Source organism: Heteronotia binoei, chromosome 21 (genome assembly GCF_032191835.1).
Source record: "Heteronotia binoei isolate CCM8104 ecotype False Entrance Well chromosome 21, APGP_CSIRO_Hbin_v1, whole genome shotgun sequence".
Classification (NCBI taxonomy): Eukaryota; Metazoa; Chordata; class Lepidosauria; order Squamata; family Gekkonidae; genus Heteronotia; species Heteronotia binoei.
In genome coordinates this window covers 74,954,811-74,981,531 of record NC_083243.1, presented here as the reverse complement: position 1 = coordinate 74,981,531, position 26,721 = coordinate 74,954,811, and the positions used below count along the sequence as shown (strand labels likewise).

General features: G+C 41.4%; 2 protein-coding genes across 2 annotated transcripts in view; one reads left to right on the top strand and one right to left on the bottom strand.

Moving 5' to 3' along the window:
- The window catches only part of CHRM5 (cholinergic receptor muscarinic 5), a 123,054-nt gene extending 99,544 nt beyond the window's left edge, over positions 1-23,510 (bottom strand). Inside the window, exon 1 of the mRNA XM_060262619.1 lies at positions 22,740-23,510. The gene's annotated coding sequence lies outside the window, so the exon portion shown is untranslated. The remainder of the gene's footprint in view (positions 1-22,739) is intronic.
- AVEN (apoptosis and caspase activation inhibitor) overlaps positions 1-26,721 on the top strand; it is a 275,620-nt gene that overhangs the window by 87,205 nt on the left and 161,694 nt on the right. The gene's annotated exons all lie outside the window — the stretch shown is intronic.

Sequence of the window (26,721 nt, the reverse complement as noted above, 5' to 3'; positions counted from 1 at the left end):
TTTTTTGCCCCATAGGGGTTTGGTTTGTCAGTCTCCCAGACTAATGACATTGCTACTGACCGACTGTTAGTTTTTTGTATTAGGAGTTTTTTAGGTACGATATTCTTCTTACTGCTTCTCGGAGTCACCCGAACTGAGAGAGGGGTGGTTCCCACAGCCACAGGAAGAGGAAGATTTTAAGATTCCTGCCTCCCTGACTGGATGGAGGGAAACACCCAAGATGTCCTCCTATCCTCTTAGGAGAAGGACCCCTCACAGTAAGTGCCAAGGGTCGTTCAACGCTGATTTCTTAAATTTTGCTGAACAATTTGTCGTGACCTATAGTTGTCAAAGTAAGGGGACTGTAAGTACTAAACCATGGCTTTCTGTAAGGCTCCTCCATTGTTTCTTTGTGTACTTTGCGTAACCTGTTTCCTACCCATATTCTCCTCTCATTCATACCAGACCTCACATTAATTATCTGTTCTTTTCCCACTCACTATTTATTTCATTTTGCCAACCTCCTCATCAGCTTTATAAACTCTTGAACACCATCCTTTCTCTTCATTGTTTTGTGTCGACAGTGGCATAAGAAAGGAAGGTAGAAGTTAAGAGAAGCTCAGATTTTGGATGAGGGAACAATCTAACAATCGACATAGGAAATTTAGGCATCAATATGATGGTTAAAATTAGCTAGTCTAAATATAAATTGATAACGCTCACCCTTCAAAGCATAATCTGCACATTTTAGCTTGTCAGATTTTTGTAAATAATATTTTTACTTTAGAATGTCCAATACGAGCCACTATACTGAAAAAATACCAGAATTTCAGGCAAAGCACAGAAAGAGGCATTCACTGCTCTTAGACCAATGGGTTGATTTGCTCCAGTCCAATTCCAAAGGAAGCTTGAGGCTGGATTGGCTGACAAGGATGCAACCATACAATAGGAAGGCAGGCAGGACAATTAATTATTCCTCCATCATCTCATGCTTCAACTTTTGCAACTTGCTGCTGACACACCACACCTTGATATCACAGAATTAGCTGGTCCCCATTTGGGGCAAAGAAGGAATTTTGTTCTTCAGAGGTTCGTGACATTGTGCAGAAGGCAGAGAGCTCTGAGAAAGAGCGGATAAGAAGTGCTATAACGGTGAGGTTTGGCTTTCTAAACAGCTGGGGAAGTTGCTGAGAATTTCTGAGTTTGTGTGACTGTGTGATTGCTGAAAATTCTGAGTTTGTGGTTGCTGGGGAACTGCTATTTGTTTGGATTGTTGCTGATTGATTAGAAGTGGCTGTGTTCCTGGGCAGACTGAGGCCCCACCCTCTTTGCATTCTTAAGCTGCACCTTGCCAGAGGTGCGAGCCTTTGGCGCGAGCCGAAGGGCAAGAGCTAAAGGGCTCTTGGCCTGTTGTTCTTAGCCTAGGGGCTGTGTTAGGACCAGGAACGCAGATCCCGATTTTCCTTGTGTTCCCAATAAGGTAAGTAGACCCTCCAGAAGGAGAGCCACATAAACAAACAGGATTTAAAAGGGAACTGTATATTTTAAAAAAGCTATCATGAAGGTAGAATGCGAGCAGGGGGGTGCGGGCTTTACAGTGTTTTGCACTGAGTGTCACATGTATGACTATCTGCCCACAGGACAGAAGTCTTGGATGTGTGCTCGATCCAAGGAGCTCCTGGTCCTCAGGGAATGAGTTTGTACCCTTGAGGCCGAGGTGACTGACCTGGAGAAGCAGAGACAGTCAGTTAGGCACTCACAGAAGACTCTTGGGGACGTGTTAGATGAACCTCACTCTGAACATGGCAGCCCCATTGCTGCCAGGGAGCATGAGGGTCGAGAGGGAACAGGGCACAGTGCTGAGGATAAGGGGAATGAGCTCTCAGAAGGGACCTCTTCAGTTGGTGAGCGGATATCCTTTTGCACCAAGGAACCATCCCTGGGCAAGAAGAGAGGGGGGCTCTTGGTAGTTGGTGATTCAATCCTTAGGCAAGTAGACAGCTGGGTGGCAAAACCGCGTACTGACTGTATGGTGACTTGCCTGCCTGGTGCAAAAGTAGCAGACATTACGCATGTTGTAGATAGGCTGATGATGATGATGATAATAATAATAATAATAATAATAATAATAATAATAATAATAATAATAATAATAATAATAATAACAACAACAACAACAACAACAACTTTTTATTTATATCCCGCCCTCCCCGCCAAGGCAAGCTCAGGGCGGCTCACAACACATAAATACAACACACAGTAAAACCATAATACACAATAATTACAATTAGATAAAACCATCATTTAAATCATATTAAATTAACATTATGGTGCTATAACTCAGATCTTCTATAAAATTCAGTGGCTAAAAACATCTTCAGTGAATCTATCTTGGCTCAGCATTAAGTGAAGGCCATTTTAAAGAGAAAGGTCTTGCAGGCCCTGCGGAATTGGTCCAAACACCGCAGGGCCCGCACTTCCTCCGGGAGCTGGTTCCACAGTAGTGGAGCTGCAATAGAGAAGGCCTGTTCCCAAGTAGTCTTCAATTTGGCCTCCCTTGGCCCAGGAATATTCTGCTGGTTCTTTCCAGCTGACCTCAGTGCTCTCTGGGGTTCATATGGGGGGAGACGGTCCCTCAAGTAGGCAGGTCCTCGGCCATATAGGGCTTTAAAGTTAATAACCAGCACTTTGTAATGAACTCGGTACACCACTGGCAGCCAGTGCAGCCCGCGCAGCCCCGGCTGTATGTGCTCCCACCTCCAGCCTAGCCGCCGAGTTCTGCACCAGCTGCAGCTGCTGGGTTTGGCACAAGGGCAGCCCCATGTAGAGGGCGTTACAGTAATCCAGTCTCGAGGTGACCGTTGCATGGATCACCGTTGCTAGGTCCTGGCACTCAAGGAAAAGGGCCAACTGCTTCGCCTGTCGAAGATGAAAAAACGCGGACTTGGCAGTGGCCGCTATCTGTACCTCCATTGACAGTGAAGGCTCCAGAAGAACCCCCAAGCTCTTGACAGTGCTGGGGAGAAGCCAGTGGTCATAGTGCATGTTGGCACCAATGATGTGGGGAAATGCAGTTGTGAGGTCCTGGAGGAAAAATTTAGGTTGCTAGGCAGGAGACTTAAGGCCAGGACCTCCAAGGTAGCCTTCTCGGAAGTGCTACCTGTTCCATGTGCAGAGCAGAAGAGACAGGCACAAATTAGAAGTCTCAATGTGTGACTGAGACGATGGTGTAGGGAGGAAGGGTTTAAGTTTGTTAGGCACTGGGATGCTTTCTGGAACAAGCGAAAGCTGTACAAAAGAGATGGTCTCCACTTGTCCCCAGATGGAACCAGGCTGCTGGCGCTTAAAATCAAAAAGGCGGAAGAGCAGTTTTTAAACTAAATCTTGGGGGAAAGCCGACAGGAGATGAAATGTCTCTGATTCGGGAGGACTCATCTCAAAGAAATGAACAGTTAGCTGTTACTTTTCTACTGGGTAATGGATCAGAGTTGTCCACTGAGATGGTGACAGACAGTATGGACTGTCTGCCAAAGTCTCGAGGTGGCAGGAGGAAGCTTGTGGGCCTAACTTGCCTGGGAAATTATAGATGTTTGTATACAAATGCTCGAAGTGTTCAAAGTAAAATTGGTGAGTTGGAATGTTTAGTGTTGGGGGAAAACATAGACATTGTGGGAATTTCAGAAACTTGGTGGAATGAGGAGAATCAGTGGGTCACGGTGATTCCTGGATATAAGTTATATCGGAAGGATAGGGAAGGAAGGGTTGGAGGTGGGGTGGCTCTGTATGTCAGAGAGGGTATACAGTCCAGTAAGACTGAGGTCAGAGAATTAGATTCCCTTCTAGAAATGCTTTGGGTTGAAATAGAGGGCCCGAAAGGAAATTTAACTATGGGAGTTTGTTATCGCCCACCAAATCAAAATATAGAGGATGATTATAATATGATGGAAGGATTAAAGATAGCGGCTAAACGTAAAAACTGTGTCATAATAGGTGATTTTAACTACCTGCAGACTGATGGGATCAATGTGTGTTCTGGTCGAGAGAAAGAGATTGAGTTTCTAGACGCTCTCAATGACTGTGCTATGGAGCAGATGGTCACAGAACCTACCAGGGGTGGGGCGATCCTGGATTTGGTCCTAAGTACTGCCCAAGACTTGGTGAGAGATGTAAAAGTGATCACACCACTTGGGAGCAGTGACCATAACATTATTGATTTCACCATTTGTATAAACAGGGAGTTGCCCCAAAAGACCAGCGCAACCACATTTAACTTTAAAAGGGGTAAATTCTCTGAGTTGAGGAGGCATGTGAAAGGAAAGGTAAATACAGTCAAAACCCTTGGGGAAGCTTGGAGGCTATTTAAAATTACAATCCTAGAAGCTCAGATAAAATATATACCACAAGTTAGGAAGGGCACAAACAGGTATAAGAAAAGGCCTGCATGATTAACAAACAAAGTAATGGAAGCTGTAAAAGGTAAGAAGAATTCCTTTAAGTGGTGGAAAGCTAGTCCAAGTGAGATTAATCAAAGGGAACACAGGCTGTGGCAAATCAAATGCAAGACTGTGATCAGGCAGGCAAAAAGGGACTATGAGGAGCATATTGCAAAAAACATAAAGACCAACAATAAAAATTTCTTCAAATATATTAGAAGCAGGAAACCAGCCAGGAAGGCAGTGGGGCCCTTGGATAACCAAGAGGTAAAAGGATTACTGAAGGAGTATAGGGAAATGACTGAGAAGCTGAATGCATTTTTTGCCTCCGTCTTCACTGTGGAAGAAGAGAAGTGTTTGCTTGCTCCAGAACCACTAATTTTGGAAGGGGTGTTGAAAGACCTGAGTCAGATTGAGGTGACAAGAAAGGAGGTCCTACAACTGATTGACGGATTAAAAACTAATAAGTCTCCAGGTCCAGATGGCATACATCCAAGAGTTCTGAAAGAACTCAAAAGTGAACTTGTGGATCTCCTGACAAAATTATGTAATCTTTCATTGAAATCTGCCTCTGTTCCTGAGGACGGGAAGGTAGCAAATTTCACCCCCATCTTTAAAAAGGGTTCCAGAGGAGATCCGGGAAATTACAGGCCAGTCAGTCTGACTTCAATACCGGGAAAGTTGGTAGAAACCATTATCAAGGACAGAAGGATTAGGCACATTTATGAACACAAGTTATTGAGGAAGACTCAGTATGGGTTCTGTAAGGGAAGGTCTTGCCTCACTAACCTGTTACAGTTTTTTGAGGGGGTGAACAAACATGTGGACCCAATAGATGTTGTTTACCTTGACTTCCAGAAAGCTTTTGATAAAGTTCGTCATCAAAGGCTCCTTAGTAAGCTCGAGAGTCATGGAGTAAAAGGACAGGTCGTCTTGTGGATCAAAAACTGGCTTATTAATAGGAAGCAGAGAGTGAGTATAAATGGGCAGTCTTCGCAGTGGAATACGGTAAGCATTAGGGTGTTGCAGGGCTCAGTACTGGGTCCCATGCTCTTTAACTTGTTCATTAATGATTTGGAGTTGGGAGTAAGCAATGAAGTGGCCAGGTTTGCAGATGACACTAAATTGTTCAGGGTGGTGGGAACCAGAGATGATTGTGAGGCACTCCAAAGAGATCTGTTGAGGCTGGGTGAGTGGGCGTCAATGTGGCAGATGAGGTTCAATGTGGCCAAATGCAAAGTAATGCAAATTGGGGCCAAGAATCCCAGCTGCAAATACAAGTTGATGGGGTGTGAACTGGTAGAGACTGACCAAGAGGGAGATCTTGGGGTCGTGGTAGATAACTCACTGAAAATGTGGATACAGTGTGCAATTGCAATAAAAAAGGCCAACGGTATGCTGGGAATTATTAGGAAGGGAATTGAAAACAAATCAGCCAGTATAATAATGCCCCTGTAAAAATTGATGGTGCAGTCTCATTTGGAATCCTGTGTACAATTCTGGTCACTGCACTTCAAAAAAGATATTATAGCATTGGAAAAAGTTCAGAAAAGGGCCACTAGAATGTTTAAAGAGTTGGAAGACTTTCCCTATGTTGAAAGGTTAAAACACTTGGGGCTCTTTAGCTTTGAGAAACATTGGCTGCGGGGTGATATGATGGAGGTTTACAAGATTATGCATGGGATGGATAAAGTAGAGAAAGAAATACTTTTCTCCTTTTCTTACAATACAAGAACTCATGGGCATTCAATTAAATTGCTGAACAGTCAGGTTAAAACAGATAAAAGGAAGTACTTCTTCACCCAAAGGGCGATTAACTTGTGGAATTCACTGCCACTGGAGGTGGTGGTGGCTACAAGCATAGCCTGCTTCAAGAGGGGATTGGATAAAACTATGGAGCAGAGGTCCATCTGTGGCTATTAGCCAAAATATATTATTGGAATTGTCTTGGGCACTGATGCTCTGTATGCTTGGTGCTTGGGGGGGGGGGCAAAGTGGAAGGGCCTCTAGACCCACTTGTGAACCTCCTGATGGCACTTGGGTTTTGCGGTTTTTTTACTGCTGTGTGACACAGAGTGTTGGACTGGATGGGCCATTAACCTGATCCAATATGGTTTGTCTTATGTTCTTAATCAGCACCATCCCAAAGAAAAAGAAATGTAAGAAAGCAAAGTGGCTGTCTGATGAGGCTTTACAAATAGCTGAGGAAAGAAGGAAAGCAAAAGGCAAAGGTGAAAAGGAAAAATTCACCCAACTGAATGCAGATATCCAGAGAACAGCAAGGAGACATAAGGAGGCTGTCCTGAAGGAACTATGCAAAGCAATAGAGGAAAATAATAGAATGGGAAGGACAAGAGATCTCTTCAAGAAAACTGGAGAAATCAAGGGAATGTTTTGTGCAAAGATGGCCATGATAAAGGACAAAAACGGTAGGGACCTAACAGAAGCAGAAGAGATTAGGAAGAGGTCGTAAGAATACACAGAAGAATTATACAAGAAGTATCGCAATGTCCTTGACAACCATGTCAGTGAAATCGCTGACCTTGAGCCAGACATTCTGGAGTGTGAAGTCAACTGGGCCTTAGAAAGCATTACTAACAACAAAGCGAGCAGAGATGATGGTATCCCAGTTGAGCTTATCAGAGTACTAAGAGCCAGTTTGGTGAAGTGGTTAAGTGCGGAGTCTTATCTGGGAGAAGTGGGTCTGATTCTCCACTCCTCCACCTTCTTCTGCTGGAATGGCCTTGGGTTAGCCATAGCTATCGCAGGAAGTTGTCCTTGAAAGGGCAGCTGCTGTGAGAGCCCTCTCAGCTCCATCCACCTCACAGGATGTCTGTTGTGGGGGAGAAGATATAGGAGATTGTAAGCCGCTCTGAGTTTCTGATTCAGAGAGAAGGGCAGAGTATAAATCTGCAGTCGTCGTCATCTTCTTCTAGATTATGCTGTTAAAGTGATGCACAAATTACGTCAACAAATTTGGAAAATGCAACAGTGGCCACAGGATTGGAAAAGGTCAGTTTATATTCCAATCCCAAAGAAGGATAATGCCGAGGAATGTTCAGACTATCACACCATTGCACTCATTTCACATGCCAGCAAGGTCATGTTAAAGATCCTACAAACTAGGCTTCAACAGTATGTCGATCGGGAACTACCAGAAGTTCAAGCTGGGTTTCAGAGAGGTAGAGGAACTAGAGATCAAATTGCCAACATTCGATGGATTATGGAGAAAGCACAGGAGTACTAGAAAAAGGTCTATTTCTGCTTCATTGACTATGCTAAAGCTTTTGATTGTGTGGATCACAACAAACTATGGCAAGTCCTTAAAGAGATTGGAGTACCAGACCACCTCACATGTTTCCTGAGAAACCTGTATAAGGGTCAAGAAGCAATGGTCAGAACAGGATATGGAATAACATTGGTTTAGAATAGGAAAAGGAGTTCGGCAAGGATGTATATTGTCACCCTGCTTATTTAATTTATATGCAGAGTACATCATGCGGAATGCTGACCTGGATGAAGCACAAGCTGGAATTAAGATTGCCGGGGAAAACATCAACAACCTCAGATATGCAGATGACACCACTCTAATGGCAGAAAGTGAGGAAGACCTAAAAATCCTCTTGTTGAGGGTGAAAGAGGAGAGCACAATCGTAGGATTGAAACTCAACATCTGACTCTTTGCGCCCCATGGACAAAGTCATGCATCCAGCCCCATCACACCTTGGCAAATAGAAGGGGAAGACATGGAAGTAGTGACAGACTTAGTAATAGTTCAATAATTAAATAAGTTCATTTAGGATTAAGTAGGTCTGGTCTCTGACTGTTTAGACTTTTGCAAGTTTAGCAGGAGGGCATGTCCTGAACAGACCATCATTTGCTGGATGGTGGGATGGGCTTGGAAAGGCGCTCCTTTGGAACTGAGCAACATCTCCCTGAACCTGGTAGTGGCTTAATGGTGCATCTGGGTAGGGGCTGGGACTGGACACTTCTTAGCACCTTTCATGCTGATGACGATAAACAAGACCAATAGTAGCTGTTGGCTGAGTTTGGAGCCGGGTGGATTTGCCAGCTCAAAGGCAGTCATGGACAGGCTGCCTAGTGCAGCCTGCTCTCGTTTAATATTAGCATAATTAATTGATGTAGATCAGCTGTTCTGAAAAAATAATTGCTGTTATAATGAGTTTTCATTTGGGTTCTGAGACAATGAGATCGCTGGGGGATTATAATAGCAAAATTTGTAATCTGGCAGTCTTTGAACACATTGTTTGATAGAGAGCCAGTTTGGTGTAGTGGTTAAGTGCATGGACTCTTATCTGGGAGAACCAGGTTTGATTCCCCAGTCCTCCACTTGCAGCTGCTGGAATGGCCTTGGGTAAGCCATGGCTCTTGTAGGAATTGTCCTTGAAAGGGCAGCTCCTGTGAGAGCTCTCTCTGCCCCACCTACCTAACAAGGTGTCTGTTGTGGTGGGGGGGATGGTAAAGGAGATTGTGACTGCTCTGAGACTCTGAGATTCAGCGTACAGGGCAGGATATAAATCCAATATCTTCTTAAACTGTTTATCTAGTAAGGTAAGGGTTTTTTGGCTAGGCCTCATGGTGCTGGTTGGCTGTAGGCAGCTCAGATTGCCAGTTTCATATAATAGAAGTAAAACAGAATGCTGAAAGTTAGTAGGTTTCGTACATCTGGGACCTTGGAGAGCCTTGCAAGTAAGCGTTCCCAAGTGCCTCCTCCCAGCTGACCCAAATACTCATCTGCTTCTCTGCCCCTCTGATTCCTTAGAACAGCTGACTAGAAAATGTTGTGCTGTGACAGTCAGCAGTCACCCGCTTCCCTTTTTAGTGCTGAGCACGAATGTTTTATTGCCATGATGTTCGCAATCTAGGGAGGTGAATTTGGGTGGAAAGGTGGCATATAAAAGTTTTAAATGAAATAAGCAGAGAAAAGAATTAGCTGGGATATAGCTGCTGTAGTACAGTACTATGTTTCCTTGACTTATGGTACTGGTACTGTTGAAGCTACTGCCCTTTAACACTAAAATAATTCTACAATTGCCATTACACTTACCTGTGCCCTCTCTGGGCTGGCAAACATAAATCAGCAGTAGGTAGTGGCAGAAATGTACGATGGTACTTCACTATTGCATAATTGTAACTGATGTTATAACAAGAAAAAGCATAAATCAAAGTACTGACATAGCTGTACCTACTCTTACAAAAACCCTTCCTTGTATTCCTTGATGCGGTTGACACTACTGGCTGCTAGTGATGGGAAGACAGACAAACCTTGGCTTTTCATTTAAACACCAGATTTCATGCCTCTGGTACGGAGCAGGAAGATACTTTGTCATGTGTTGGTGGTCTTAATGAAACTTCTGAATAAAACATCAGTATTTTCTATAGAATTTTAATTTACAGTGACTGATCTGTGTTGCTTCCTGTTCATTGCTGCCTGTTCACTGACTTAGTCACTATGCTGCAAACTTTGCTTAAGTTTTCTCTATTTTTCATGTTTTTAATATAGCAGAGGCTGTTTTACTAGACTTATAACTGCTTCTTTGCAAAATGGTTCACTCAAAGTCTTCTAAAGTACCACTTCACTATCCTTCTGCTGTAGTGATTGTAGAAGTTGTGTGCAGCAAATGTAAATTTTCCCCCAGGATAGAAAAATGCAATGTAATGGAAGAACAGTGCTTAGAAACTGTGGCCATATTAAGAACTATGAATTTTAAAGCATTTTTGAAAGCTGTTCTCTAATTTAAAATTCAAGTAGTAGGTTTTATGAAAAAAACCATGGAGTTTGGAAATAGGATCTTTGAAATGATAAGCATTCTGTTAAGCAGGGGGCAGTACTAAGATTATAGAATATTATATTTGTGCACTATATTATTTTGAGTGTGTCTGGTTGCTGATTTGGAAATCTTTCCTCATTCTGTGCCCTGTACTGATTAGTGATCTGCATTTGTTTTTAGAAGGGAGCTTGTAACTTAGGATCATATGGTTGTAAGGGACCTCCAGGGCCATCTAGTCCAACCCTCTACACAATGCAGAAAATCACAAATACCTCCCCCCGGACCCCAAATGACCCCTGCTCCATGCTCAGCAGATGACAAAAAATCTCCAGGATCCCTGACAAAACTGGCCTGGAAAAAATTCTTCCTGACTCCAAAATGGCAATCAGCATTTCCCTGGGCATGTAACAAGGGGCCACGAGAACTAACCACTGATGCAACCTTTCCTGCCCTCCCTCACATGATGTGCCTAAGTTCACAAAATCAGCATTGCTGTCAGATGGTCATATAGCCTCTGTTTAAAAACCTCCGCCGAGCCTTTTCCACTGAGGTACTGCTTTGTCAGAAAGTTCTTCCTAATGTTTTGTTGAAAACTCTTTTGATTTAATTTCAACCCATTGGTTCTGGTCCATCCTTCTGGAGTAACAGAAAACAACTCCACACCATCCTCTATTTGACAGCTTTTTAATACTTGAGGATAAGTGATCATATTGCCTCTCGGTCTAAACATATCAAGTTTCTTCAACCTTTTCTTGTAGGACTTTGTCTCCAGGCCCCTCACCATTTTCATTGGCCTCCTCTGGACACATTCCTGCTTGTCTATATCCTTCTTAGATTGTAGTGCCCCAAACTGAACACAATACTCTAGGTGAGGTATAACCAGAGCAGAGTAAAGCAATACCATCATTTGACTTGATCTGGACACTGTACTTCTGTTGATAGAACCCAAAATCACACTTGCCTTTTTTTGCTACCACATCACACTTGCTAACACATGTTCAGTGTATGGTCTACTAAGACCTCTAGATCCTTTTTGCTCATACTACTGCCAAGACAAGTATCCCCCATTCTATAAATCGGCATTTGATTTTTCTTACTTAATTGCAGAACTTTACATTTATCCTATTAAAATTCATTTTATTTGTTTTAGCCCAGTTTTCCATCCTCTCAGGATCATCCTGTGTCCTGACTCTTCTACCATATTTGCTGCCCCTCCCAATTTAGTATCATCAGATTTAATAAGTATTCCTTCTATTCCTTCATCCAAATCAGGGGTGTCAAACTCATTTGTTATGAGGGTCAGCTTTGACATAAATGAGACCCTGTCAGGCCAGGCCATGTATGTCATAAAATGTAATGCCAGGTAGCAGAAATATAAACTTTATAAAGAGCACAGACAAACACAATTAAATATTTTTTAACTTAAAACAACATGCTTGCAATATTTTGTTTAACAGTCTCTGATAACTGACACCTCTTGCTCTGAATTATTGCATAAAAAACTGGAGACAATGCCTGTGCTGTAGCAATCTTGAGTATGCTGTCCAGGTGTTGTTCATGTGTGTTTTCCTCACACTCCTCCTTTACTGTTTATGGTTCTTTCAGATGTCTTCCCATAGACAAGTAATTTTATTTGTTTTTGTTACCCACTTTCATTTGTACTCTAGCAAACGAGGGTTTGCCCCTCCCCAAAATTATCTGCCCTAAAGAACAAATTACTATACTAAAAAGAGGAGTTAAGTACTGCAAATTAAAATTACTTCAAATTAAAAACTCAGAGATAGCAACAGTGGTCAGACAGTACTGCTAATGGGGAGCTAGGGGAATGAAATTCTTGGGGTCCTGGTCACCCTGGAGGACCATGTAACCCTGAAAGTCATGTGACTTGTTTAAATGTGATTTAATTATACTTTGCCTTTTCCTTGTGGCTCAAGGAAGTTTATAATTCTGAATTCAAAGCATACACAATATAATAAAACCCATTAATTCCTTCCTCAAGGAAATGCCTGCAGTCTCAAGCCCTGGCAAATCTAACACCTTCTGATAATGATGTATTCTACATGGCATCTTGTAGACTCTTGAGAAGTCTTCGGAAACTTCAGTTTGTACACTGCTATTGTCAGGATGTTGACTGGAGTGGGTTCTAGGGAATGTCTGTCCCATGTCTATCTTTTGAACAAAGATTTTACACTAGGATATCCAAAGCAATTGCTTTTCTACACCTGGGCCTAAAAACCAAACTGAAATAGGTCAGGGGCAGATATGTCTTCCAGGAACTTTTAGAATTGTTGTTGGAGTTGTTTTGTGTCTGGGTGTTGAAGGGATGCTCTGAGGGAATCTTTGTCCTGAAGCCCTTAACTGGCTCTCAGCAACCCTGTGGGGAAAAGATACTACAGTACAAATATACCCAAGAATTTATCATGTAAATTATTAGTGTGGTGTTGCAATTTATGAGGCCAAAGAGAAGAAAAATGGAAAGAGTAGCCATTTACATTCCACTTTTCTCTGTCTAAAGCAGCTTATGATTGCCATGCCTTTCCTCTCTTCACCTTGTGGGTTACATGGAGCTGAAAGAATTCTGAGAGAAGTGTGACTAAGGCCAAGGTCAGCCAGCAGGCTTCATGTGGAGGTGTGGGGAATGAAACCCAGTTCTCCAGAACAGAGTCTGCCACTTTTAACCACATTATGATGCCTCATGCTGGTACCGTGCTGGCTATCCTATACTATGGAAGGACAACAGCAGTTCCTTATCTCTGGAAATGTATCATTAATTCAGATCAGTCAACTTCCAATTGCTATTTGTGGCAGCAAAAATGTTAATTTTATTAACAGCTGGCAGAATGGATAATATTGGAGAAACAATAAATACATACTTTCAGAAATCATGGCTGATGCTATCAATCAGTGTATTGTTGTGAAAACATTCCTGTATAGTCATGGCAAAAAAACAGGGTGATGTGAACACACACATCATGTTTTGATGGCTGTTATAGTATAGCCTTGTAGTACAATGCAGAAGGAAATGGTAGACCACACTGATATTTTGCACTTAGATTTACAGTATGTCACAGAAGTGAGTACACCCCCTCACATTTTGTAAATATTTAAGTATATCTTTTCATGTGACAACACTGAAGAAATGACACTTGGCTACAATGTAAAGTAGTGAGTCTACAGCTTGTATAACAGTGTAAATGTGCTGTCCCCTCAAAATTACGCAACACACAGCCATTAATGTCTAAACTGCTGGCAACAAAAGTGAGTACACCCCTAAGTGATAATGTCCAAATGGGGCCCAACGTGTCAATATTTTGTATGGCCACCATTATTTTCCAGCACTACCTTAACCCTCTTGGGCTTAGAGTTCACCAGAGCTTCTCAGGTTGCCACTGGAGTCCCACTTCTCCATGACTACATCACGTAGCTGGTGGATGTTAGAGACCTTGTGCACCTCCACCTTCCGTTTCAGGATGCCCCACAGATGCTCAATAGGGTTTAGGTCTGGAGATATGCTTGGCCAATCCATCACCTTTACCCTCAGCTTCTTTAGCAAGGCAGTGGTCGTTTTGGAGGTTTGTTTGGGGTCATTATCATGTTGGAATACTGCCCTGCGGCCCAGTCTCCGAAGGGATGGGATCATGCTCTGCTTCAGTATGTCACAGTACATGTTGGCATTCATGGTTCCCTCAATGAACTGTAGCTCCCCAGAGCCGGCAGGACTAATACAGCCCCAGACCATGACATTCCCACCACCATGCTTGACTGTAGGCAAGACACACTTGTCTTTGTACTCCTTACCTGGTTGCTGCCACACACGCTTGACACCATCTGAACCAAATTGGTCTGCAGGGCTGTTGTCCCAGAAGGAAGCCTCTTCTAAAGATGATGCACAAGAAAGCCCACAAACAGTTTGCTGCAGACAAGCAGACTAAGGACATGGATTTCTGGAACCATGTCCTGTGGTCCAATGAGACCAAGATAAACTTTTTTGGTTCAGATGGTGTCAAGCATATGTGGTGGCAACCAGGAGACTTTACTCACTACTTTATGTTGTAGCCAAGTGTCATTTCTTCAGTGTTGTCACATGAAAAGATATACTTAAATATTTACAAAATGGGAGGGGGTGTTCTCACGTCTGTGACATACTGTAGCTCATTGTAAGTCTAGATTGTTGGTCTGTTAACAGGTCTTGGGAATTGTACAAATTTGGGAATTGTACAAATTCAAGATGAACCTGGGTTTGTCAACAGTATCTTATCTGAGGTCTCTGATAACCCATAGAAAGAAAAGATGGATCCTGCTTTAGGGATACTAGTAATGCTTCAGGGATACTAGTAATGCTTGCATCAATTGTATCAGCCAGTTGGATGTGACTTATGCTCAGAGTTCTGGTGCAAGGCTGACTCTGGGTTTGATAAATAGATGTTGTAGTTAGAAAACAGGTAGCCATGGTATATTGGTTGTTAGAGGCCTGATGAAGAGAAAGCTGTTGTTGAAGAAACTAGTTATTTTTCTGTATGCTTTGTTTTCTTGACAGACTGGCATGGCATTCTCACAACAAGAATTTATCTTGCATTATTTTAATACCAATGTAATTTGCAGTTTTATTTAATAATATCAGCAGATGTATTTACTGATTTTAAGGCCAACACAAGTTCTATGTGAAATTTTTGTGACACTTTAAAATGAAACATCTTTTGATGACATGTACTTAAATTTTAATTTAAAAATCTGCAACACTGTTGACAAATGACAAAAACCCACAGGAGTAGATAAAAATAATTAAAAAGCAGACCTGATCCTTCCATTTAGTTAGTAGTAATTGACCTCTGCCTAAAATCCTTGCTGTATTTCTTAGGCAGGATTTGAAATGAACACACATTTTTATTGGGTGTAGTAAGGGAATTTGTCTTCAGGCAAAGTTTAACTTCCAATTTATGTATTATCTGGGCTCAAATCCTATGACACTGCTCTCCTTGTACTTCTCTCCAACTGCTGTGGAGGCTCTTGCTGTAGTGTTTGCTCCTTTGTTGCTAATACAGTATGTCACAGAAGTGAGTACACCCCCTCGCATTTTGTAAATATTTAAGTTTATCTTTTCATGTGACAACACTGAATAAATGACACTTGGCTACAATGTAAAGTAGTGAGTCTACGGCTTGTATAACAGTGTAAATGTGCCGTCCCCTCAAAATTACGCAACATACAGCCATTAATGCCTAAACTGCTGGCCACAAAAGTGAGTACACCCCTAAGTGATAATGTCCAAATGGGGCCCAACGTGTCAATATTTTGTGGGGCCACCATTACTTTCCAGCATTGCCTTAATCCTCTTGGGCATAGAGTTCACCAGAGCTTCTCATGTTGCCACTGGAGTCCTCTTCCATTGCTCTATGACAACATCATGTAGCTGGTGGATGTTAGAGACCTTGCGCACCTCCACCTTCCATTTCAGGATGCCCCACAGATGCTCAATAGGGTCTAGGTCTGGAGACATGCTTGGCCAATCCATCACCTTTACCCTCAACTTCTTTAGCAAGGCAGTGGTCGTTTTGGGGGGGGTGTTTGGGGTCAATATCATGATGGAATACTGCCCTGTGGCTCAGTCTCCGAAGGGAAGCGATCATACTCTGCTTCAGTATGTCAAAGTACATGTTGGCATTCATGGTTCCCTCAATGACCTGTAGCTCCCCAGTGCCATCAGCACTCATGCAGCCCCAGACCATGACATTGCTACAGAGGTTGAAGGGGTGGGGTGGGGGTCAGCCTGTCAGTGCTCAAACCATACGCCGCATGCTGCATCATATTGGTCTGCAGGGCTGCTGTCCCAGAAGGAAGCCTCTTCTAAAGATGATGCAAAAGAAAGCCCGCAAACAGTTTGCTGCTGAAAAGCAGACTAAGGACATGGATTTCTGTAACCATGTACTGTGGTCCAATGAGACCAAGATAAACTTATTTGGTTCAGATAGCGTCAAGCGTATGTGGCGGCAGCCAGATGAGGAGTACAAAGACAAGTGTGTCTTGCCTGCAGTCAAGCATGGTGGTGGGAATGTCATGGTCTGGGACTGCATGAGTGCTGCCGGCTCTGGGGAGCTACAATTCATTGAGGGAACCATGACTGCCAACATGTACTGTGACATACAGAAACAGAGCATGATCCCCTCCCTTCAGAGACTGGGCCGCAGGGCAGTATTCCAACATGATAATGACCCCAAACACACCTCCAAAACGACGACTGCCTTGCTAAAGAAGCTGAGGGTGAAGGTGATTGACTGGCCAAGCTTGTCTCTAGACCTAACCCTAACCCTATTGAGCATCTGTTGGGCATCTTGAAATGGAAGGTGGAGGTTCGCAAGGTTTCTAACATCCACCAGCTACATGACGTCGACATGGAGGAATGGAAGAGGACTCCAGTGGCAACCTGTGAAGCTCTGGTGAACTCTAAGCCCAAGAGGGTTAAGGCAGTGCTGGAAAATAATGGTGGCCACACAAAATATTGACACTTTGGGCCCCATTTGGACATTATCACTTAGGGTTGTACTCACTTTTGTTGCCAGCAGTTTAGACATTAATGGCCGTGTATTGCGTAATTTTGAGGGGACAGCACATTTACACTGTTATACAAGCTGTAGACTCACTACTTTACTCACTACTTGTAGCCAAGTGTCATTTCTTCAGTGTTGTCACATGAAAGGATATACTTAAATATTTACAAAATGTGAGGGGGTGTACTCACTTCTGTGACATATTGTACTTTGTGTGTGCAAGAGCACCTTGAAGAACATTGATCTTGCACAAGCACAAGTGTTGGTGGCAAAGAAATCAAACAGTGCAGCAGAGGAAAGCCTCTGCAGTGGCTGAAGAGAAGTTTGAGGGAAACAGTTTCCTGGCTTCCAAGCCCATGCTGCAGTAATAAGAAAAGACTGAATTTCTGTCACTATATATAACTTCTGCTAAGGATATCTGTCAGAGGGGTAATTCATCCCCGCATAAGCAGGTTTAGTTGGCCTGATCTATGAGAAAGAGTTATCTGAGGGAAAGGCTAAATTGACTTTCCTTTTAGTGGGCTACTAACTAGGCATAGCTACAGTCAGAATAAGAGATCCACTTCTGGATGGGAAAATACTATTGCTTGGATCCAAAGGTGGTGGTGGTGTACCAGCATGAAAGCTCTGATGATAGTAGAATGGCACTTATGTTGTGGAAGAGGGAGGGGCAACTTTCCAGTTCTGCTATCACACTGCAAACCTCACCTTCACCCCAGACTTTGGGAGGAGGGAGGCAGAACCATCCTATCCCATGAGCTCTGTTTGAGATCTTTTAAACCCAATGATATGTTTTTCTCTTATCTTTGTCTTGCTATATATTTCTCACTTCAAGTGAGGGGGAGGGGGAATACACTCCTGTCTTTTATTTACTGGTACTCTTCTGTTTCAGGGCACACACAGCGAGGAAGTACTTTGAAACCAGTAGTTTGGAAGTTCAGAAGCCCATTTGGACTCCCTTATTACTCCTTCATTTTTGGGAAAAATAATTTTTCCTCTTGAGGAGAAGTTCTTCACATTCTCCTTTGAGTCAAAGAGACCAGTGAAATAAACTCCTTCCATATGAAGGAGGCTCTGGAAAAAAGCAACCCCAGTCCACCAGTGTGACAAGGATTTCCACCGAATTTAATAATATCATTAATATCAATAATGGAATATCAGCGTGGAAGAATTTAATTCTAGAAAGTCCCTGCTAGTTTCCAGTCCGTACATTTCTCTTGATTTGACTTTGCTAAAACCACTGTTCCGCTTCAGCCTTTTCCTCTTGGTTCCAGTATTCTACATACCTCTTTTTAAATCCTTATTCTGTTTTCCAAACCTTATACACACCCTCCTTCATACATCCCCTCCAGTTCTTTCAGTTTTTGAACTGTGTTTGGTATCACTATGGGCAAAAGCATTGTACATGTTAAGAAAATCAAACAGTGGGTTTGAATGTAATTGTGGATAAATTTGTTTTCAATTTGTATGTAATGACAAATTCTTTGTGTTCCTTTGAGGTAGCCATTAACATACAGATATCTTGTCATGCAAATAAGTGGCAAATATGACTGTAGAGCAGCTATACCACAATTGCAGTGTTTCAAAAATAATTAATAACAGAGCAAAGGGTTGCAGAAATCAGGAAAAGATCTTATTCTGATTTTAAGTTATGAATATGGGCTCATTTGTAGGGATGTGCAGGGTTTTTTTAAAAAAAATTATAAAGCTTCATTCATTTTCATTATATCTCTTATTACACTGATTCATTTTCATTATTTCTGTTTCATTGGTTTCAGTAGAAAAGAAACTTGACAGCTCCTGCTGCCGCCTCCTCACAGGAGGAGGAGAACACTCACATGAAATTGCCTTATACTGAGTCAGACCATTGGTCTCTTGAAATCAGTATTGTCTCCAAGCTCTCCAGGTTTTTAATATCACTACTGCCTGATCCTGGTTTAAACTGAAGATGCCAGGGATTGAACCTGGGAACTTTTGCATGTGCAAAGCAGATTTTTTACTACTCAGCCATGGCCCCTCCTGAGGCCAGTTCCAGGTTTTCAGGGGCGCTGGGCAGAAATGTCCACTTCCCCTGTTCCCCTCCTCTGCCCACCACCATAATCTCCGCTCACATCTCTCTTCCACGCTCACAAGCCGCCTTTCCTCAACAGCACTGGAAGGTGTGTGCAGCTGGGAGTGTTGCTGCTGTGACCATCAGGAGCACCATTTACATCACCCGTACACTCACAAAAACTCATACCCTGCCACAAATTTTGTTAGTCTTTAAGGTGCTACTGGACTCTTACTCTTTTCTGCTGCTGCAGACAGACAGACTAACATGGCTACCCATCTTGTACACTCTTCAGTGGTGGTACTGGGCAGCTCAGGCAGGCAAGAGCACAGGAGGCAGAGCACTTGCAAGCAAGTAGTAGGGAGATGGCCGCACATACAGATGGGAGAGGATGGGTGGGGGTCAGTGATTGTGGGGCCTATCAGAAGCCCTGGAAGGTACCCTGCCTTATGGCTCACTGATGCCTGCCCTACCCCCTCCTGTGTCAGAGGCACTGGGGTAGCTTGAGGAGCCAGGTGCCACCGCAGAAACAGCCCTGATGCCTCCTTATCCTATCAGGGTGCCTTTAGCCATGCAGCAAGCAAATACTGCTAGTTATGCAACAGCTGAGGTCTTGCTTCTATATAAAGTCCAAAGCCTGCCAGTGGGATTTAGTAGGTGGCCAAGCATTGGGGCAATAATAGTATTGTAGAGTTTTGACAGCTTCTTCTGGACTCTGCGTATCATATTCTTCCGCTCACCCTAACCTAACACTGTTGCTATGCGGATCAAATGGAAGTAGGGAAAACCCTAAGCTCCTTGGAGAAAAAATGGGATTAAAATGTAATTGACAGACAGGAGGAACTGACTGTGCAGCTGGGCTGTTTTGGCCGCTGGTGTGGTCAAGGTCTGCTAGTCATCCCACTGCTGGTATCTGCTGTGGGAGAGTAGCACTGGTGTCTCTGTTGCTGCCGCATGACAGGAGGAGGCAGCCCAGGCACAGAGTTGCTCTGGCAGCAGCTCCCCAGCGCTGAAGTAGCTGTGATACTGCCACCTCCTGGCAAGAGACGGTAGCAGATGCACCTAGGCAGCCAAAAAAAAGGACAATTGGCTTTCTCTATTTACTCCCTTGTTTCAAGTACATTCTTTCACACAGTTAACACATTTGCCTTTTTAAATGAATACATATCCCTTGTTTGTATTTTCAGAATGAATGAATAGCTTAGGGACTCTAATACTGATTCTGTCAATTGCTGAATTCATAATGTTGGGCTAATTATCAGAACTGTAATATCCAGGTGGGCAGCCATGTTGGTCTGAAGCAACAGAATAAAGTTATAAAGGCACTACAGAACACTAACTTTTTTCTACCAGAACTGTTATGTGTTCCAGGAAGGGTTCGGCTCCAAGAAATCTTGCTTTGTGTTGGATGAGCCTATGAAGAATGTTGCTTATTAAACACTTACCTTTTGACAATAAAGACCCTTGAGCAAAAAGCACTCTTGAATTGCTTTCAGTGTAGTTACTTGTACAAAGTCATTGTGTGACAAAGAATTTCTGTTATTCTCAGTAAATTGCATTACCTTGAAAATTGGCTATTTAAACTGCATTGTTTGTTTCATGCTATGATGATAGCATTATTTTAGAGCTTATGTACACTGTGATTTTGCCAGAGATTGGCACTACATTGAAGCTTTGTTTTTTAAAAAGCTGACCTCTACACATAAGACACTTGGTGTAGGTAGCAATTAGAAGTTGAACTTTCACACTGTAATTTGTACTGTTTTTAAAGTGCCCATTAAAATTTATCTATTTTTAATGTGTTCTCTGTACCTGATTGTGTGTTTCCTGACCCATATTCTTATATGTCCACTTTCCCCTTGCTGTTTCATTGCATCTGGAACAAGGGGCAGATTGGGTGTATTTTATGCTAAACTGTATTATTGAGAAGCCCTCTGTGATGATCATGCATATTTTATTTATGGGTCCTAAAGCATGATGACCTTCAGCAATTCGAATAATTCAGATTTAAGGAGTCACGCTATATAATTAAAAGACCCTTGCCATTCATTGATCTGCTAGTCATGTATTAATAGTCATGTCAGGCATTAATAGTCATGTAGAACTGGTAAATTTATATTTTAAACCCTTTTTACTTGATCTTTTTGTTTGGAGCACAGAAGCTCCAAACTGAATAGGATTTCTGAAGCGATACTTTTTTTGAGTAGGTTTTTAATGTTACACATAAACCACAGGTTGAAATTTTTTGTTCAGTCTTGTCCTTGTGTTATACAAAGTGAACTTAGTTGCTGCCTCATCAGTCTTCTTAACACTTTGGTGTTTAAATATTTTATACTGTTTGCTGACAAACTCATGGCTTTTTCACTCATGGCAAATGGAAATCATTTGGACAAGACAAGGTTCTTTGCTTATAAATACATTTAACCCTTTACAACACTTACGGTTAACAGAATGGATGTTGGTGAACAGATGTAGTGTGGTATTATTTCCATGTTTCCACAGCAAATTTGTATACTCAATTGAATCTGAAAATTTTGCCATTTTCACTGTTGGCCGGGGGTGGGGGGGTGGGGAAGGGGTGTCAAAGTTTGAAACAGCAGTAGAAAAATTAAATGCAGGTTGCTTTTTCTAGCCCTTATGGATACTAGCTATTTGGGAGAATAATTTAAAGTGGAAACCTCCCTTCCACATGCCAGCTGAGTGATGCTGAAGAGGTAGGTAAAAGTAGCTCGAAATCCAGAATACTTCCTTCTTTGGTACTTATGGCAGTAGCACCAGTGGTTCTATAGATGAATTGCTAACTAGCATAGAAGGGGACGTGAATCTACAAATGATGATTTGGGCTCAGCATTCTGGTAGGATTCCAACACCTAATGGTACAAGAGCTATTTTTTCCCCTACTTGGGCTTGACTTTTCAGTGTTAGCTCTCAAGTTTTGCTTCAGAGACTACTAAAAATTCCATAATCTTTGTGTGTATGTACTTGGTATGAGAACAGACAAAGCAGTTGAAAAATATAAGACCATGGAGATCATCTTAACAGGCTTCAACAGAAGTGTTGTGAGGAAACATACAAGGGAGAAAAAGGAGAGAGGGACTCTCAATGTAATAAAATGGTGGCCAGATGTTTAATGAACTGAGTGTTGTTGTTTTTTCTGGCCAGTCCCAAATACCTTTTAACATGATGCACAGTAGTCTACCAGTTCTTATTTTTAAACTAATAGATATTGTCCAAGACTAGCTATGTACTATGAAATGATATGCTGTGTTTATTTTGGTGTACATAATACTTCTTTACCAATGGTCTTGCAGAAAAATGTATCTATTCAAATGTCACTTTGTAATACTGTTGAACTCTTATCCTCAACTTATGTTGAAAGTATATGTTAAGCCTTCATTGTTGAGCACTGTGCTTTTACTTCAGTTACTATAGTTTCACAGCCAAACTATAATTGACACTTCTGGTTGCTTTAGCTAGTGCATTTTAAACATGGGTTTTACTTTAATAAAATGTGCCTTTAAAATGTGAGGTTGCCACTGTATTAAATTATTTGCTTTAATAGCTTGCATTAGATTCTGAATTGAAATAAACAATATTTTGCAAATAGTAAATGAAGTGTAGCTTTATATGTGTATTTATACACATTTATACATCTAACAGCTTTAAATAAACAATAATTGAACAATATACATTTTTGCAAACTGTTCTAGTAGGATACTGCTGTGAAGAGTTTAATAAGGTAACTTGTTAAAAAAAAGACACAACAGTTATTTGTACAGTGCAGGAAATGGAGCAAGAATATTTACCTTCAAGGTTTGAAAATCAGTCTCGGTGTGAATGAGGATGCAATTGAAATTCACTGATAGTCTAGCCACAAGATGAGAGGAATATTATTCTTAAGAGCCAAGCTAAAATTATTTTATTTAAAATGAAAACTTACCTAGCAGATGACAGATCTGAAGACCATTTCTGCATGCTGTGCCTTCAAATACGGAGACACAGTCTCCAGGTAGGAAGCTTTCTGTATTAGAAATGCATTCTGCATGGTTGCTTTGTGATTTCTTTTTCTGTACTGTGTTTCGTTTGTTACTGCTGCTGCTTCATTTGTTGCTGCTTGCTTCCAGTTTGCCCCCAGTTATTCCAAATCATTGGTGTGGCTCTCCCAATGGCAATTTAGATTATTCTTCTCTTGGGAGGTTATTTTAAGAGAGAGAGAGCTTTGAACTTTGCATCTTCAGACAATAGAGATAGATGCATCAATTGGAGTTAATTCAAATGGTGTGCATTTATCAAATATTAATTTAAATGCTTCAGTGCTCAGTATATCCCATCTGTTTTTGTTACTCAAATTCCAATACTGAAAACTTCTTTCTGTTCCAGAAAATCCAGTACATCGAGGCTGTATGTTGCATTGAAAAGCAAGGAGGGCAGGATAACTGGAGTCCAGGTTCTCTGCCTTAACTTTTCACCTACATAGCCTCCTTTTTGTAATGAGTGTTGAACAGTCTGCTGTTCTCTGCGTCTGTCAAACACAGATGTGCAATGCTGTTTATGAACAGGGGAGAAACTCCCAAAGGGTGTAGTGTTGTGTCATATCTCAAGACAGGGAGTACGCATGGCATCAATGAGTTGCTTTATATGAGCTATTCAAGTCAGGCAGGGAACTGATAGGATGACGTTTTTCATACATAGTCCGCTAATTATTTATTCTGATGGACAGCAGTATCTATTGGAAGAAAACTCAAAACAATGCTACAAGGTTTGATAGGGGTTTCTGTCTGGAATGGCTTGTCACCCCAGAAAACCTATTATGTTGAATGGACAAACAGTGATTTTAGTGTTAAAAGAGGTAGTACGATTGTTTTCTAGGTTGGATCTTTTTATGGTGATTGTATTTAGAAAGCAAAACACTGCATTTAAGTTGATTTTTAAAACTGGAATAATCACTTTTCTTAGAATATCTTTTTCAAATAAAAATCTTATTTTCTAGATTGCTAGAATTTTCTAGTATGTAGTTTTTACTATATTAGTTCTATTAAAATGAAATATACTATATATTATAACATAAAATATTAATTTTATTTTCTGAAAATAGATGAATTTTGTGTGCATGTGTGTATTTCTATTATGTACTTCTTATGTACCTTGAGATTTATCTTTGGTATATGTTTTGATGTATAGCATTTTATTCTATGATCATAATAAAGATTATTTTTGACTAAAAAGATGAATTTTAAAGAATAGACAATATCAGTTGTACTTCTATTTTAACAGTCTTTTCCCTTACACATTGGAAATGGTAGCAAAGGCATGACATTTCACCTGAAAAAATGACAGATAAAAGATCACTGCACAGGAAGAGATGTGAAAAAAACCCCAACAAAATCAATACTAGGGATGACTGTAACCGGTATTCTAAGCAATTCATCATAATTTTGTCCCGGTCTTCCTACTTCTGTTTACTACCCAGTTTATCATCCTTTTGCTTCCTTAAGGGTGTCTGTTTAATGTAGCCCTGTTCTTTGTACATCTGATGTATTTCAAGAATAGTTGCCTAAGAATTAGAATACTTTGATCCAAAATAGGCAATATAGTTTTGCTCAGGCAGCTGATCTCCATCAACCTAACCTCATTGATAACAGCTTACCTGTATATACACTTGTGAAGACTGCATGATGATGGCCAACACAGGATATCGGTGGGGTTGCTACTGCTGGTAGATCCAGGTGTGTAGCTGTGTTGGTCTGAAGCAACAGAACAAAGTTAGAGACCAGTGGCACTTTTAAGACCAACAGAGTTTTCTTCAAGGTGTGAGCTTTCATGTGCATACACACTTCCTCAGATAAATTGGAATTAAACTTACCAGTCCATACATATCAGGCAGATAAAGCAAATTGCTGGAATCTATGATGGTTCTGGTCATATATTTGCTTGCATTGCTCTCTCTCTCTCTGTTGCATATACATATACAATATGAAATTCAGGGAAATAATGGTTAAAATATGAACATGAGATAATTCTGAACTAACTATGGAACAGTTTCCATAGTCTCTAAATGGTGACTCTTTATACAAGAGTATAACCTAGGAACCCACTCCATAGTGTGGCAGGAACTTCAGTGTTTCTCTACTGCTTCATGTTGTGAAAGGTGGGGAAAGAGGAAATGTGGGTGACTGTGTCACATAAGACCAGCTGTCATACTGGAGTTGACCATGTTCCTCTGCTCAAAGATGACTGAAGGGGGGAAAAAAATCAGAAAATCCAATAGCATAATTTCTCTTTTCTTCCTTTTCTCATTAGTGGGACTGGATCATACAGTAGTTTCATTTGCTATCACAACTTTCTATGTTTTATTTCTTTTTTGCCTACAATATACAGATGGATATTTCAAGTATTTTGCTGTTGAACAACTAGTGATTTTAATTCAGTAAATGTTGAAGAGAGATATGAAGATCTCACTGTCTTCCCTCACACTCTGGATTTCCCCTCCTGTCTTCTTTCTTACTGAGCACTCCCTTTTCTATATTTGCCTATGGCTGGCCCACCCAGTCACTTTATTATAGAGGAGAGAGGCTTTCTTTTCAGTTTCTGCTTAAACATGCAAACATAGGTTTCAGAGTTTAAATGACATGAAGTTTAGAAGTCAGGAACATACAACCAAGTTCCCAAAATCTTTCTTTATATACAGACCAGGTATCTTACCACTTTTCTAGAAGCTATATTCCTTCTTAATGGGGCAGGGATTACTAGATGCTATTTCCCCTTTTTAAGTTTGAATGAGGTCCCTCCTTGATCCACTGACTCCCTTATGCTCCTTCCCAGTCCATAATCAGTGCTTAATTGTCTCTTCTTCAGCTGTCAGTCCCCAACTGTCATTCCTTAACTGACTCAACAGAATTCCATTTGGATAGCTTGTTGCTCAAAGGTTCTTAGACTGAGTTAGGCATCAGTCCATCATATGTCCCACCCTTTTTTCTCATTGCTTCAGGGGAGGTTCTCTCAAGCCTGTCTTGTGCAATGAGTGAAGCACATGTTTGCATTTTACTTCTCCCCCATCCCAATAAATCAAACCTCATATAACTATATATTTACAATTCAAAATGCTTTAATAACTTGAACCTTTAGGTGGTTCTGGGAGTGCCTCAGTGATAACATTCTCCTTCCCTCTTATGCGCACAGTGTCAAAGTTGAAATCTTGTAATTGGAGACTGATTAATTTGCTGTTGTTTCTTTTCACTTGGTTTAACTAACATAATGGGGAATTGTTGGTATGTAATGTGATTTTCTTCACCCATAATTATGGTTTTAGCTTCCCCATGGCCCAGACTACTGCCAAACATTCACTTTTTGTAACATAGAGGTGTTTTTCTCTCTCCATTAACTTCCTACTAAAATAAACTATAGGATGTTGGATTCCATCCTCCCCAATCTGGCGTAGCATGGCCCCATTCCCAATATTAGAAGTATCTGTGTATAGAGTAAAGGCTTTATGCAGTCAGGAGCTTTCAATACTGGCTCTGTGGTCAATACCTGAGTGAGGCAAAGCATCTCTGACCCCCTCAAGGATTAAAGTGAATGGTAACAGGCTTGATTCATCCTACAGGTGCTATTAATTGCTCTTTCTGCCCATATAGCCCTTATCATCCTCAAAACCAGAGCTAGAAATTTGGTTATTAGCATCTTAATAAGAGCCTGCCGCCCAAAGGAGGAATCAGGGTTGCTGAGGTTAATGTCTAGAGTGTTCTAGCAAGAAAGTGTCCTTATTGGGTGTCATCATCACCTGATGCTGCTTGGCCAAAAAACAATAATTGAACTAAGAATCCAGAGAAAAGAAAACTAACTTAGATTTTGATGGACTGAAGGCCTAGACTATATGTTTTATTGCAATAGACAGCAACTAGGGGTATGCGCTTGGTATATAC